General features: G+C 40.6%; 1 long non-coding RNA gene across 1 annotated transcript in view; it reads left to right on the top strand.

Moving 5' to 3' along the window:
- The first annotated feature begins 4,591 nt into the window (after nucleotides 1-4,591).
- Nucleotides 4,592-12,500, top strand: part of LOC135097841 (uncharacterized) — a 14,143-nt gene continuing 6,234 nt past the window's right edge. Inside the window, exons 1-3 of the long non-coding RNA XR_010266208.1 lie at nucleotides 4,592-4,951; nucleotides 10,207-10,238; nucleotides 10,905-11,025. This is a non-coding gene — a long non-coding RNA (uncharacterized LOC135097841). The remainder of the gene's footprint in view (nucleotides 4,952-10,206; nucleotides 10,239-10,904; nucleotides 11,026-12,500) is intronic.

The following is a 12,500-nucleotide window of genomic DNA, read 5'->3' as shown; positions in this document are numbered from 1 at the left end:
AGTTGTAGTAATAGTAGTAGTAATAGTAGTTATGCGTGTAATGTCAATATGGTTCACTTTGTAACTTTAATTGGAAAGATTCTCGACTTTATGTTTCTTAAAGGTGTGACGTAATTAGAGAAAACGTATGTATTTTAAGGGACACTAGTCTGTACTTCATTATTCCTGTTTATCGCTATTATACGAGTGTGTTGAGTTTTTCTTGTATATACTATTTAAATCTACTATTCTGTGATGTTTAATACTACTACTTATTATGTTTAAGTGGGAGAAGTCAGAGAAAGAGCTATATTTATAATTAGAGACGTGGCAGTGAGGCTGGTAGATACCTATCAGCGCCAGCATTTTTAATTGTCTCCGATTTCCTGGGACAAAGGGGTGTCTTAGCTAAATTTGAAATCGATGTGTAGGAGAAGTACAGCATGAATTGCTGCACAAGTGTATCTAAAATTAAAAACATAACCCTTAATATTAATATTCATACTTACTGGTGTATGATAAGGCTTTGTTAATTGAATTATAAGATAAAACTAAAAATAGGTAATGATTTTTTTTAAGTAAGTATGAACAGTGAAAATAAAAGGATGTTGATTTCGGCTTGTGCATTTTATCTGGGAATGTTGAAAAATATTAGATATCACTGACACGTCCTGTATATGAAAGTAATCAGTGAAAAAAAAAAAAAGAACAGCACCGCTGGCGGACGTACGACGTACTTATCTTGATCATGATTCTTCAGGTAAAGAAAGCGCCGCGCGCCGTTAGGAAGGAGAGTAAAGTGTAGACAATAGCCTCTCAGTTCTGCCGATACAAAGGCCTTTACTTTGCTTTACTATATCCAGAATAGGGTATAGCTCGTTCTTTCAGAAATTTTCTTAATTCCGCTGTAGTCCATGATTGTGGCGGTGATGTATCCATTGTGCAGGGTAGTCGAGTAAGCGTGGCCCTGTGTTTTGGTTTGCTCGCTGCCCAAGTACCCGAGGATAGTGATCGTACCGCAAAAATAAAGTCTCTGATACAGAATTATATTTTCTTTACATTAAATGGATTTGCCTGTTGTTTAGTACATGAAAATGCAAGTATATATTAGTATACTTCCATTGAGGTCAGTAGAAAATTACAGATTGCCTGCCTTGATACACTTATAGGCTCTTTTAAGAATATCATCTGAAATTATGAATAGAGGCTCAAACAATGTCATGTGCTGTCAGTTATCACGAAATTAATTGACTTAAAATTCAGACGCATTACTGTGCAACGATACACCTTTGTAAGTTTGTAAAACCTTGCCCCAAAAAGTATTTATTTTCCGGAGAGAATTAAAAATTCTGGCGCTATCTGGTATCAAAACGCTCACTGCGACGTCTCTAATTTTTACTTGTAAGGTCAATATGGTCCATTTTATTAAGTAAATTTGTAGGATGCTCGACCTCATGTTTCTATAAATAAGTGACTTAATTAAAGAAAACGCATGTTTTTTTAAGGGACACTAACCTATACTTCATTATTCCTGGTTATTATTATATTAGAAAGAGAGAGAGAGAGAGAGAGAGAGAGAGAGAGAGAGAGAGAGAGAGAGAGAGAGAGAGAGAGAGAGAGAGAGGAGGATTTAGTATGTCTTCTATATATGTGTGTTTTCATTATCATCGTCTTATTCTTTTCTTCTTCTTCTTCTTGTTATTATTATTATTATTATTATTATTATTATTATTATTATTGTTATTATTATCATTATTGTTATTATTATTACTATACACACACACTCACACACACAGTAGTAGTAGTAATTATAATAGGAAGAAGAGAAACATGATGATGATGATGATAAGGAGGAGGAGGAGGAGGAGGAGAAGGAGGAAGAAAAATTGTTGTACTTTTCTGTAATATATTTCTAAATAACTATAAGTGAAAAAGCAGAACTAATAGTGCACCATGATAGTCCATTAAATTGTTCACATCTGACTATCGCCATCATCAATTACAAATTAGTTTAAAAAAAAAATGAAAAATATACAGCAATTCTAATTTTGAGGCACCTAAATAGTTTCAACATTTTTCACAATATCTAAATAACTAATAGACGAAAACAAAATGTAGTAGTACACCATGATAGTCCATTAAATTCCTCATCTCTATCACCATCACCAATTACAAGTTAGTTAATAAAGAGAAAAATTGAAAAAAAAAATATATATATATATAGCATATCAAATTCTAAGACATCCAGATACTTTCAACATTTTTCTGAATATCTAAATAACTACCACCAAAGAAACAAAACCAATAGTTCACCATTATAGCCCATTAAATTCCCCACATTTTCCTATCAACACTATTCAAAAAGTATATTAAAGAAAAAAAAATGAAAACAAAAAGACACTTCAAAAACTCCCAAAAGACACCGAAAAAAGATCAAGATTCAAGATTGTAAACATAGGACAGAATACAACGGGTCAAGTTTTCAGTGCAGTGTTGAATGAGAGACTGTAAATGGATTGAGACAGCTGGAGTGCTGGGTGAAGAACAGAATGGTTTTCGTGGAGATAGGAGAGCTGAGGACAATATGTTTGTGGTGAATGAAATGATTGAGAAGAAAAAGAAGGATGGGGGTAAATTGTACCTAGGCTTTTTGGATATAGAGAAAGCTTATGATAGAGTGAACAGAGAAATGTTAGGTAGAGTCTTAGAAAAGATTGGACTGAGTGCAAAGATAGTTAACATAGTGCAAAGTATGTATGTGGACACAAGAGCTAGATACAGACTAGGAGACATAGAAACAGACTGGGTGAAGAGTGAGAGAGGAGTTAGGCAGGGCTGTATATTGTCACCAACCCTTTTTAGCCTGTATACAGAGGAGCTAGCAGCCAGGATGAGAAGAATGAATGTAGGGGTAAGTGTGGGGAATGATAAAGTATGTGTGCTTCTTTATGCAGATGATGTAGTTGTTATGAGTGAATCGGCAGATGAGCTTCAAAGTTTGTTGGATGTAGTGGATGGCTATGGTAAAGACTTTGGAGTAAGGTTTAGCAGTGAGAAAAGCAAAGTAATGATTGTGAATAGATCAGAGGATGAAAGTAATGTGGTATGGAGACTTGGAGAGAATGAGTTGAGACAGGTGCAAGAATACAAGTACTTAGGGATGTGGATGAGTCCTAGTGGGTGTGCAAAGGCAAAGAATGAAAAGATAAGTATGGTAAACCAGTGGGCAGGTCGACTGGGAAGCGCGGCAAGGATGAGAGCAAGTATGATGTGTTGAGAGAAGTGTGGAAGAGTGTGGCTGTGCCATGTATAATGTATGCTATGGATGTGATTGCGTGAAATGAAAGTGAAATTGATAAGTTAGAAGTGGGCCAGAATAGAGTAGCAAGGATGGCACTGAGTGCACCGAGGTGCACAGCAGTTGAAGCCTTGAGAGGTGACATGGGATGGAGCACCTTCAGAGAAAGACTGACAAAAGCCACACTTAGGTACAAGATTAGGCTTGAGAGAATGGATGATGCAAGAATAGCAAGGAAGGTGTACCTGTGGAATGAAAGTGGAAGCAAATGGAGGAAGAGATGCATGAGAATGACAGACAGGAATGGATTGCAAGTTGTGTGGGCGATAAGAATGGCCGGGAGGAATCAAAATGAGCGTGAATGGGTGGTAACAAGAGGAGGCAGAGTGGGAGCCGAATGGGATGTGAGAAAATAGAAGAATGAGATAGACAAAGAAGTTAAATGTGTGGGACTGAATGAATGGAGGAATGAAATGGAAAGAAAGAAGACCCTGGAATGGTACAAGGAGAAAGAGGCCCCGAGGTATGAAAGGTGGTATGATGGAAGCCTGGGCGGTGATCTTCTCTTCCGAGCGAGGGCACAGTGTATGGATGTGAATGCAAGGAGTTACAGGTGGTCTGAGTCCCGCAGCAAAGTGTGCCAGATGTGTGACATGGGAGAGGATGAGACGGTGGAACATGTGGTGCTGGAGTGTGTGCAGTATGCCAGAGACAGGAATGAGATGATGCAAGTGATACTGACTGAGTTAGGGCATGATAGGAATGAAAGAGTGGAGAAGACAGGAAAGGAATGGATGGTGTTGTTGCTGGGACTGTGTAGAGAGGCGAATGAAAGGATTGAGGCGGTGAAAGAGTTTCTGGAGAGAATGTGGCGTGCCAGGTGTATGAACAATTAGGATAGAGGATGCTGTTCGTTTCTCTTTTTTTCCCCTTCTACAGGAGTTGCCGATCCAAAGGCCTGGCTCAGGAGTGATCCTGTGCCACCTGTACCATCAAGATCAAGATCAAGATCAGAGAGAGGCATGTTTGAGCTAGTTCACTTATCTGTGGTTCCTCTCTCCCTCTCTCTCTCTAATTAGAGCGAAAATGGCGGCGGAGGAGCTCAAGGATGAAGCCAACAACTATTTGAAAAGTAAGAAAGAGAGAGAGAGAGAGAGAGAGAGTTTGTGTGTGTGTGTGTGTGTGTGTGTGTGTGTGTGAAGTTCTGGCTCGCTCTGGCTGCCTGATCACACACACACACACGCACGCACACACTTACTACTTGATCAGTGTTGCATGGCGCCTCTAAGTGTTTCATTAAACCGCTGAAAAAAAAAATAGTATTTCAATCCATGTATTTGTGTATTTAAGTGCGCTTGAATGTTGCAGTCTGTTAGTGTGTGATTCTTGTTATCGTTATTGGCCACTAGTGAAGAGGTGGGGTCCCTGGCTTTCGTGGACCCGTCTGGCGTTGCTCCTTGTGCCCCTAACCTAACCTTGCCCTCCCTGGTAACACTGCAAGGAAGATACACCACTGGCAACACTGACAGACGACCCAGCCAACCAGGGACCCCACACGTACACTAGTGGCTGTTATTGATGTGTGTGCGTGTGTGTGTGGGCAATAAGTCAGCTGTTAGCACGTCTTTAAAACAACGCGGTTTTATTATAGTTTAAGCCATTACACACTACGTGGTAATAACCTACCTCATTTTGTTCTCACTATTCACATCATTTCTAATGATTACACTACTTGTCGGAAATTAATAATAACGCCGTGGGCCGTGGGTAGAGATTGGGGACATTAGCTTAAACTATAAATTTACCATTTTTTTTCACTATTTATTATCTATTGATTCATTTATTGCAATTTTTTTGTTCTTCTTGTTTTGTTGCAGTAATTTACCACAAAGACTTGGTGCACTTGTTGAAGGTGTTACTGGTTGACAAGCACACCATTACATAATTCACTTAAAACACTGACTTCTTTCTGTAGCTGTTAGGTTAGGTTTGGTTAGATTAGGTTAGGTTAAGTTCTGTTAGATTAGGTTAGGTTAGGTTAAGTTAGGTTAAGTTAGGTTAGGTTCTGTTAGGTTTGGTTAGGTTAGGTTAAGTTCTGTTAGGTTTGGTTAGGTTAGGTTAGGTGCACAACGAGCAATGATGCTGTTAGGTTCAGGGTACAAAAAACATTTACTAGTTATAGTTAGATTAGGTTAGGTACACAACAAACAACCAAACTCTGGTAGGTACAGGGTACGAGAAAGATTTAGGAGTTATAGTTAGCTCTGAACTCCGTCTAGGGAAACAATGCATAGAGGCCAGAAACAGGGCAAATAGGGTACTAGGATTAATTTTTAGGAGTGTTAAAAGTAGAAGGCCGGAAGTAATATTAAAGTTATACTTGGCGCTGGTCAGACCTCATCTAGACTACGCTGTGCAGTTCTGGTCCCCACATTACAGGAAAGATATAGGTCTATTAGAATCAGTACAGAGGAGAATGACTAAAAGGATAGGGAGCAAGACAGTTCGCAGCAAATGACACTTCGCCTCACGTACGCTTCAGAAGCGGGAATGACAGTTCGCAGCAAATGTTTGGGACAGTTCACAGTACATTTCTCCAACTTTTACATTTCGATACAAATATGTATAAATATTAATTTAGATAATTACATTTGTTTCCATGTTAGCATAATAATGGTGATTCACATGTATTATGAGTGTTTTCCTGATTGATTCAGTTATAACTTTTTGTTAGTCTGTTCCCAGCCATGGCAACTAAAAGATATCAGAGAAAGAAGGCTACCGTTGACTACCCGTGCATTTCTTGCAGCATGGAAGTTGGAGAGAGGCAGCAAGCTCTGCTGTGCCCTAGGTGTAAGCGTTGGCAACACAGGACATGTGGAAGTGGGGTGAGCCAGGCAGAATATAGACAGGCCATTAGAGAAGGAAGAGAGGTAGACTGGATGTGCATATTTTGTATGTCACCACTGCCTTCACCGTCTTCACCACTCGACCTGGCTGCTTCACCGTCTTCACCACTCGACCTGGCTGCTTCACCGTCTTCACCATCCGTGCCTACATCACTTGTTTCTTCTCTGTATGATTCCTCTGATGACGATTTGCCCAACCTAAACCAAAGAGAGGTCCTCCATGAGTCTATCCTCTCTGATACAGCCCCAGTTGCAGCTGTGTCTCAGGAAGTTCCTGTAACCTACGCCAAGGGCAAGAGCAAGCGAGGGGGTTGCCAACTTATTTCATCAGACGGATATTCTTACAATAAAATGCGAACCAACAAAAATGGTGATGTCAAGTGGCAGTGTGTGGTGCGAAATAAACATATCAAATGCCACGCTCAGGTAACAGAATCAAAAGATTGTTTCACCTTTGGAGTGCAGCCCCATCTTCATGCTGCTAATCCATCTGCTCTTCTTAAAAACATGGTTGTAAGTGAAGGAAAAGAATCTTCTACAAGGAACCCATACAGCTCCGGAGTACAAATTGCTAAGGATTTGTTAAGAGAAAACCAAGTTCCCCAACTGCCAGCAACAGCAAGCTTAGCAAGATGTTTTAATAGATTCAGAGAGAAAACAAGACCCAAACACCCAACCACATTAGATTTTAATATTGACACTGATTTTTGAAACATGGCAGGTGCAGCAGGATTCCAGAATACATTTAATGTGGTCCTCAGATCGTCAGAGAGAACCTTTAAAGACTGCCAAAACCTGGTATCTAGATGGTACCTTTAAGCTGGTAAAACAACCATTTGTGCAGTTATATTCAATACATGCTTTTATTACAAACGGGACTCTCACCAAGCAAGTTCCACTTTTATTTATTTTAATGAGTGGTCGAAGATATGAAGATTATCAGTGTATATTTAAGACCATAAAATCCTTTTTTTTACAGCTGTCAGTTAAAGAATTCGTAATGGATTTTGAGGCAGCTGCATGGAAGGCAGTACTTCAAGAATTTCCAAACATCAGAATGCGAGGCTGTACCTTTCACTGGTCGCAAGCAGTGTGGCGGAAAGTGCAGCAACTTGGCCTACAAGTTGCATATCAGAAAGACCCACCCACCCACACGTACATAAGAAAGCTGTTTGCCCTCCCCATGTTACCAGCTGAGCATATTATACCCGTGTTTAATTATCTGAAAGATAGTGCAGTTACCAATCCCTTGGCAGACTTATTAGAATACATTTCCTCACAGTGGATTTTGAGTACCACTTTCCCCCCACAAACTTGGTCAGCATTCTTCCACACAACTAGAACTAATAATGACTGCGAGAGCTGGCACAGTGCTTTAAATAGAAGAGCAGGTAAATCTAAGCTACCACTCTATCTGCTAGCAGAACTACTGGCTGAGGAAGCAGCAACAGTCAGTGTGGAGGCACAATACATAAGTGAAGGCACACTGTCAAGGTACCAAAGAAAAAAATATAAACGCATGCATGGTAGATTATTTGATGCGTGGGAAGAATACATGAGAACCTCGACAAGGGACATAGAACTGGCAAAGATGCTTTTGCGCAAATGTGCGGGAATATACTGCCCATTCTAATGTGTGGACGGCATGAATACATGTATTTTATTCATTCTTTTCTTAATGTTTTAATGTTTTAATGTTTTTAATGTTTTTTAATGTTTTAATGTTTTTAATGTTTTAATGCCATTTTATTTTCCATGAACATAATAATATATACATGTATCCACCAGTAAAATACGGTATGGTTTAATAGTACGTAGTCTAGGACGGTTCGCCTCAGTCCCGCTGGTTCATTGGGCGAGTTCGCAGTGGCGAGGCGAAGTGTCATTTGCTGCGAAACGTCTTGCTCCCAAAAGGATACAGGAGACGAGGAGTGTTCCTTACGAGGCGAGGTTGAAGCTGTTACATTTATGTCGTTTAGAAACGCAGAGGTTAAGAGGGGACCTGATGGAAGTCTTTAAGTGGTATAGGGGCTACAACAAGGGGGCAAACTCAATCTTAGACCAGCAGCCAGGACAGAACAAGAGGTAACGGACACAAGGTTGAAAATCTAGGTTTAGGAAAGAGATGGGGAGGAATTGGTTCTCAAATAGTTTGGCAGATGAGTGGAACGGACTCAGCAATCAGGCTGTTAGTGGCGAGTCTTAGGGAGCTCTGAGAAATTAGACTGGGTGGTGATTGGAGAGGACAGCTGGAGATTGGCAGGCCTATTTCACACAGGGACTGCCACGTGTAGGCCTACTGGCTTGTTGCACCTCACCTTAATAGTCTTGTTATACTTGTGAATTGAAAGTATTGGATTTCTTTAATATATTACTAATGCAAGTATTAAAAACGTGGGGGCTTTGATGTTTACGATATAAGGAGATAAGCATGTTTTGTGGTGTGTTGTGTGGTTAAATGCTATGTTTGTTAAACTCAACCTTCCTTTCAGTTATAGCTATTAAATGTTTTGCTTGTGTTAAGTTTGGTTTGGTTAGGTTAAGTTAGGTGTGTGTGTGTGTGTGTGTGTGTGTTATTTCTAAAGCTTTTATTGGTACAAATATTTCAAGCTGTGTTTTGTTTGTTGTAATAAACATACTCCATGTCTTTTTGTGACGCCCAGCCCTTCAGGAAGTAAACAGTTCACGCAGGGAAGCCACAGAACGCCTCACTTCTCATCTCTCTAAAATTTGTGATTGGTGCAGGGCAAATTTGGCATTATTCAGTGGCTCAAAAAGTCAATTCCTCCACCTGTCAGCTGGACACAACCTTCCAGACAACTCTCCCCTCTTCTTCAGTGACATTCAACTGTCCCCCTCTTCCACACTGAACATCCTCGCTCTGTCCTTTGCTTATAATCTGAACTGGAAGCTTCACATCTCTTCTCTAGCTAAAACAGTTTCTGTGAAGTTAGGCGTTCTGAGACGTCTCCACGAGTTTTTCTCAACCCCCCAGCTGCTAACTCTGTACAAGGGGCCTTATCCGTCCATGTATGGAGTGTGTATGGACCTTCACGTGTCTGGGGGGCCCCACTCATGCCACTCTGCCACACATGGTGGAATCAAAAGCTTTTCGTCGCATCAACTCCTCTCTCTCTCTCTCTCTCTCTCTCTCTCTCTCTCTCTCTCTCTCTCTCTCTCTCTCTCTCTCTCTCTCTCACCACTGTTCTGTCCACCTCTCTAATGCAAGAGTGAACCAGTATTCTCAATCATTCATCCCTTTCTGTGGTAAACTCTGGAAGTCCCTGCCTGCTTCTGTACCTCCACCTTCCTGTGACTTGAACTCCTTCACGAGGGAGGCTTCAACACACTTACCCTTCAAATTTTGACCACTGCTTGGGACTCTTGTATGGGACTGGCATCTCAGTGGCTTTTCTTTATTTTATTAAATTTTTGTTGCCCTTGGCCTGTATCTCTTGTACATTAAAAAATATTAAAGAGATTGTGTCTGTCTGTCTGTATGATTTTTTTATTATTTCTTGTCTAGTAGTAGTAGTAGTAGTATTTATTATTGTCAATTTTATCTCAATCAGATCAACTAAATTCTCTCTCTCTCTCTCTCTCTCTCTCTCTCTCTCTCTCTCTCTCTCTCTCTCTCTCTCTCTCACTTATAATATACTTTTAAAAACATTCTTCTTCTTGTTGCTCCACCATAACCACGGCCAAAATAATAATAATAATAATAATAATAATAATAATAATAATAATAATAATAATAATAATAATAACAGTAATGAGAGCAGCAGACAGGCCGTGGGGCGAGATGAACTAGGTGGGAGGCTTCATAGGGCCCAGGGACACTCACCAAATCCTCAGGGTCATTAATCACGGCACCACAAGAAATAACTCATTCAACACACACTGAACGGGGATAACTACTACTACTACTACAAGACGAGTGTGTGAATGGCTTCCTGCATCAGCCCTTGTGTTCTTTATAATAATCGAATACTAATACTGATATTTTCTTTTTCTTTTCAGAATTAAGAAAATTGAAGCCTTCTCTCAGACATGTAAGTATACAACTACTCTTACTACTACTACTACTACTACTGCTATTTTGTTCATTGACACAGTACTAGCTCGATTGTTATTATTATTTTATTGATTTTGTACTATTAACAACAACAACAACATCACCACCACCACCACCACCACCACCACCAACAACAACAACAACACAACTACTACTACTACCACCACCACCAGTACTACTACTACTACTACTACTACTCTACCACCACCACCACCCACCCACCTACCCACCAAAACACAAACACACACACACACAGAGAGAGAGAGAGAGAGAGAGAGAGAGAGAGAGAGAGAGAGAGAGAGAGAGAGAGAGTGAGTCAGTTTCCTTTAAAGTGAGTGAGAGAGAGGAAGTGTGTGAACAAGCTCTGTGTGTGTGTGTGTGTATACAAACAAACACACACACACACACACTTTCTCTCTCTCTCTCTCTCTCTCTCTCTCTGATATTGAAGAGAGAGAGAAAAACAAACAAAGATTCATATTCTCTCTCTCTCTCTCTCTCTCTCTCTCTCTCTCTCTCTCTCTCTCTCTCTCTCTCTCTCCTTTTCCTTCCTTGGTCTCTTTTTCCTTATAATGATCTCCTCCTCCTCCTCCTCCTCCTGTTTGTTTTGTCAGTCTTTCCTTATCAATTGTTGTGTTTGCAGGAACAAAGAAGAGCAATTCTTGACAAAGAGGCAAACAAACAAACAAGGACAGCGTTGAGTCTCGCAGGTCACGCCAGCCTCTCGGAAACTGTTGCTTGCTTCACCTGGCAATTGTGAACCAGTAAGTCAATTCTTGCTTCGCTTTGCTGAGGTTACCTTACCTTACCTTAGGTTATGGTTAGGTTAGGTTAGGTTAGGTTATGATTAGGTTAGGTTAGGTTATGGTTTGGTTAGGTTAAGTTAAAAGCTTGGTTTGGTAATGTTGGATTAGGTCAAGTTAGGTTTGGTTAGGTTATGGTTTGGTTTTGTTTGGTTATGTTAGGTTAGTTTAGCTTGTGTTGTGTTGTGTTGTGTTGTGTTAAGCCGTGAGGTTGTTGTGCACCGTGGACAGGTGGACAGGTGCAGCAGTGAGCACACTGGTGTGTGGGGCTTGGCACACCAGTGGTGCGCTGGTCATTAAACACAACTGTAGATTTAAAGTAATTTTTCTCCTTTGCAATTACTGAGTGCACCTTTTGTTGACTTTTGAACATTAGCAAGGGACAGGAACATGTGCAACACCAACACACCAACATGCATTGACCCTTTCATCTGAGGCAAGGTGTTCACACTCCACCACTGAACACTCACCTTTTTATGGTGTGAACAAGTAAGACACGGTAACACAAACACAGACAAACAAACAAACAAACAATGTGCAGTGCAGAACTGGAGTTTGCAACAACTTGTATTTGTAGGTGAAGAAAATGAGTGCGATCAGCGTGAGCGGTTAGGTGAGTGGCACGCAGCGTGTTCCAGCACGGAAGCCTTCTCTGTTCTTAATGCTAAAATTAACGTGCTGCCCAAACAAACACAGCTGTCGTTGGCTTGTCACAAATGTGCATGTCACACACAAATGGTTTGAATAATGCTGAAGTAAACACACCTTCTACAAACAACACTGCTCACTACACTGATATGCTGCACACACACACACACACACACACAAGTAAATATATATGTGTGTGTATGTGTGTGTGCACGCGTGTCAAGCCACACGAGTCATTGGGACAGAGAGAAGGTGCCCACTTGCTTTCTCCTTGACAGCTCCAGTGTGACTGGCGCTGCAGCAGTGTGAAGCTTGCCAACACAGGGGAATCTCCTGTTGTTGTCTGATGCAGCTAGTGGCTTGAGTTAGGGTAGCTTAGGTTAGCTTAGCTTAGGTTAGGTTTGGTTTGGTTAGGTTAGGTTAGCTTAGGTTTGGTTAGGTTAGGTTAGCTTAGGTTAGGTTAGCTTTGGTTAGGTGAGGTTAGATTAGCTTAGGTCAGATTAGGTTAGGTGAGGTTAGGTTAAGTTAGGTAAGGGTATGGTGCAAGAAGTAAAGGGGATGGCAGTGTTGGTTGTAGGTGCAAATTTAGCAGGATAACTAAGGTGATGCTATAAGAAAATGACAAAAGGTGTTTTTTGATGGATTTGTACCACAGGTGATGCGTTGACCTAGCCTGACCCACCCCTAACCTAACCTCACCTCACCTAAACAAACATTAACCTAACACAACAAAATCTAAAGCGACCTAACCTAACTTAACCTAACTTAAACTAATCTAACTTAACCTC

Source organism: Scylla paramamosain, unplaced genomic scaffold (genome assembly GCF_035594125.1).
Source record: "Scylla paramamosain isolate STU-SP2022 unplaced genomic scaffold, ASM3559412v1 Contig33, whole genome shotgun sequence".
In the NCBI taxonomy this organism is placed as follows: domain Eukaryota; kingdom Metazoa; phylum Arthropoda; class Malacostraca; order Decapoda; family Portunidae; genus Scylla; species Scylla paramamosain.
This window is presented reverse-complemented; position numbering and strand designations above follow the sequence as displayed.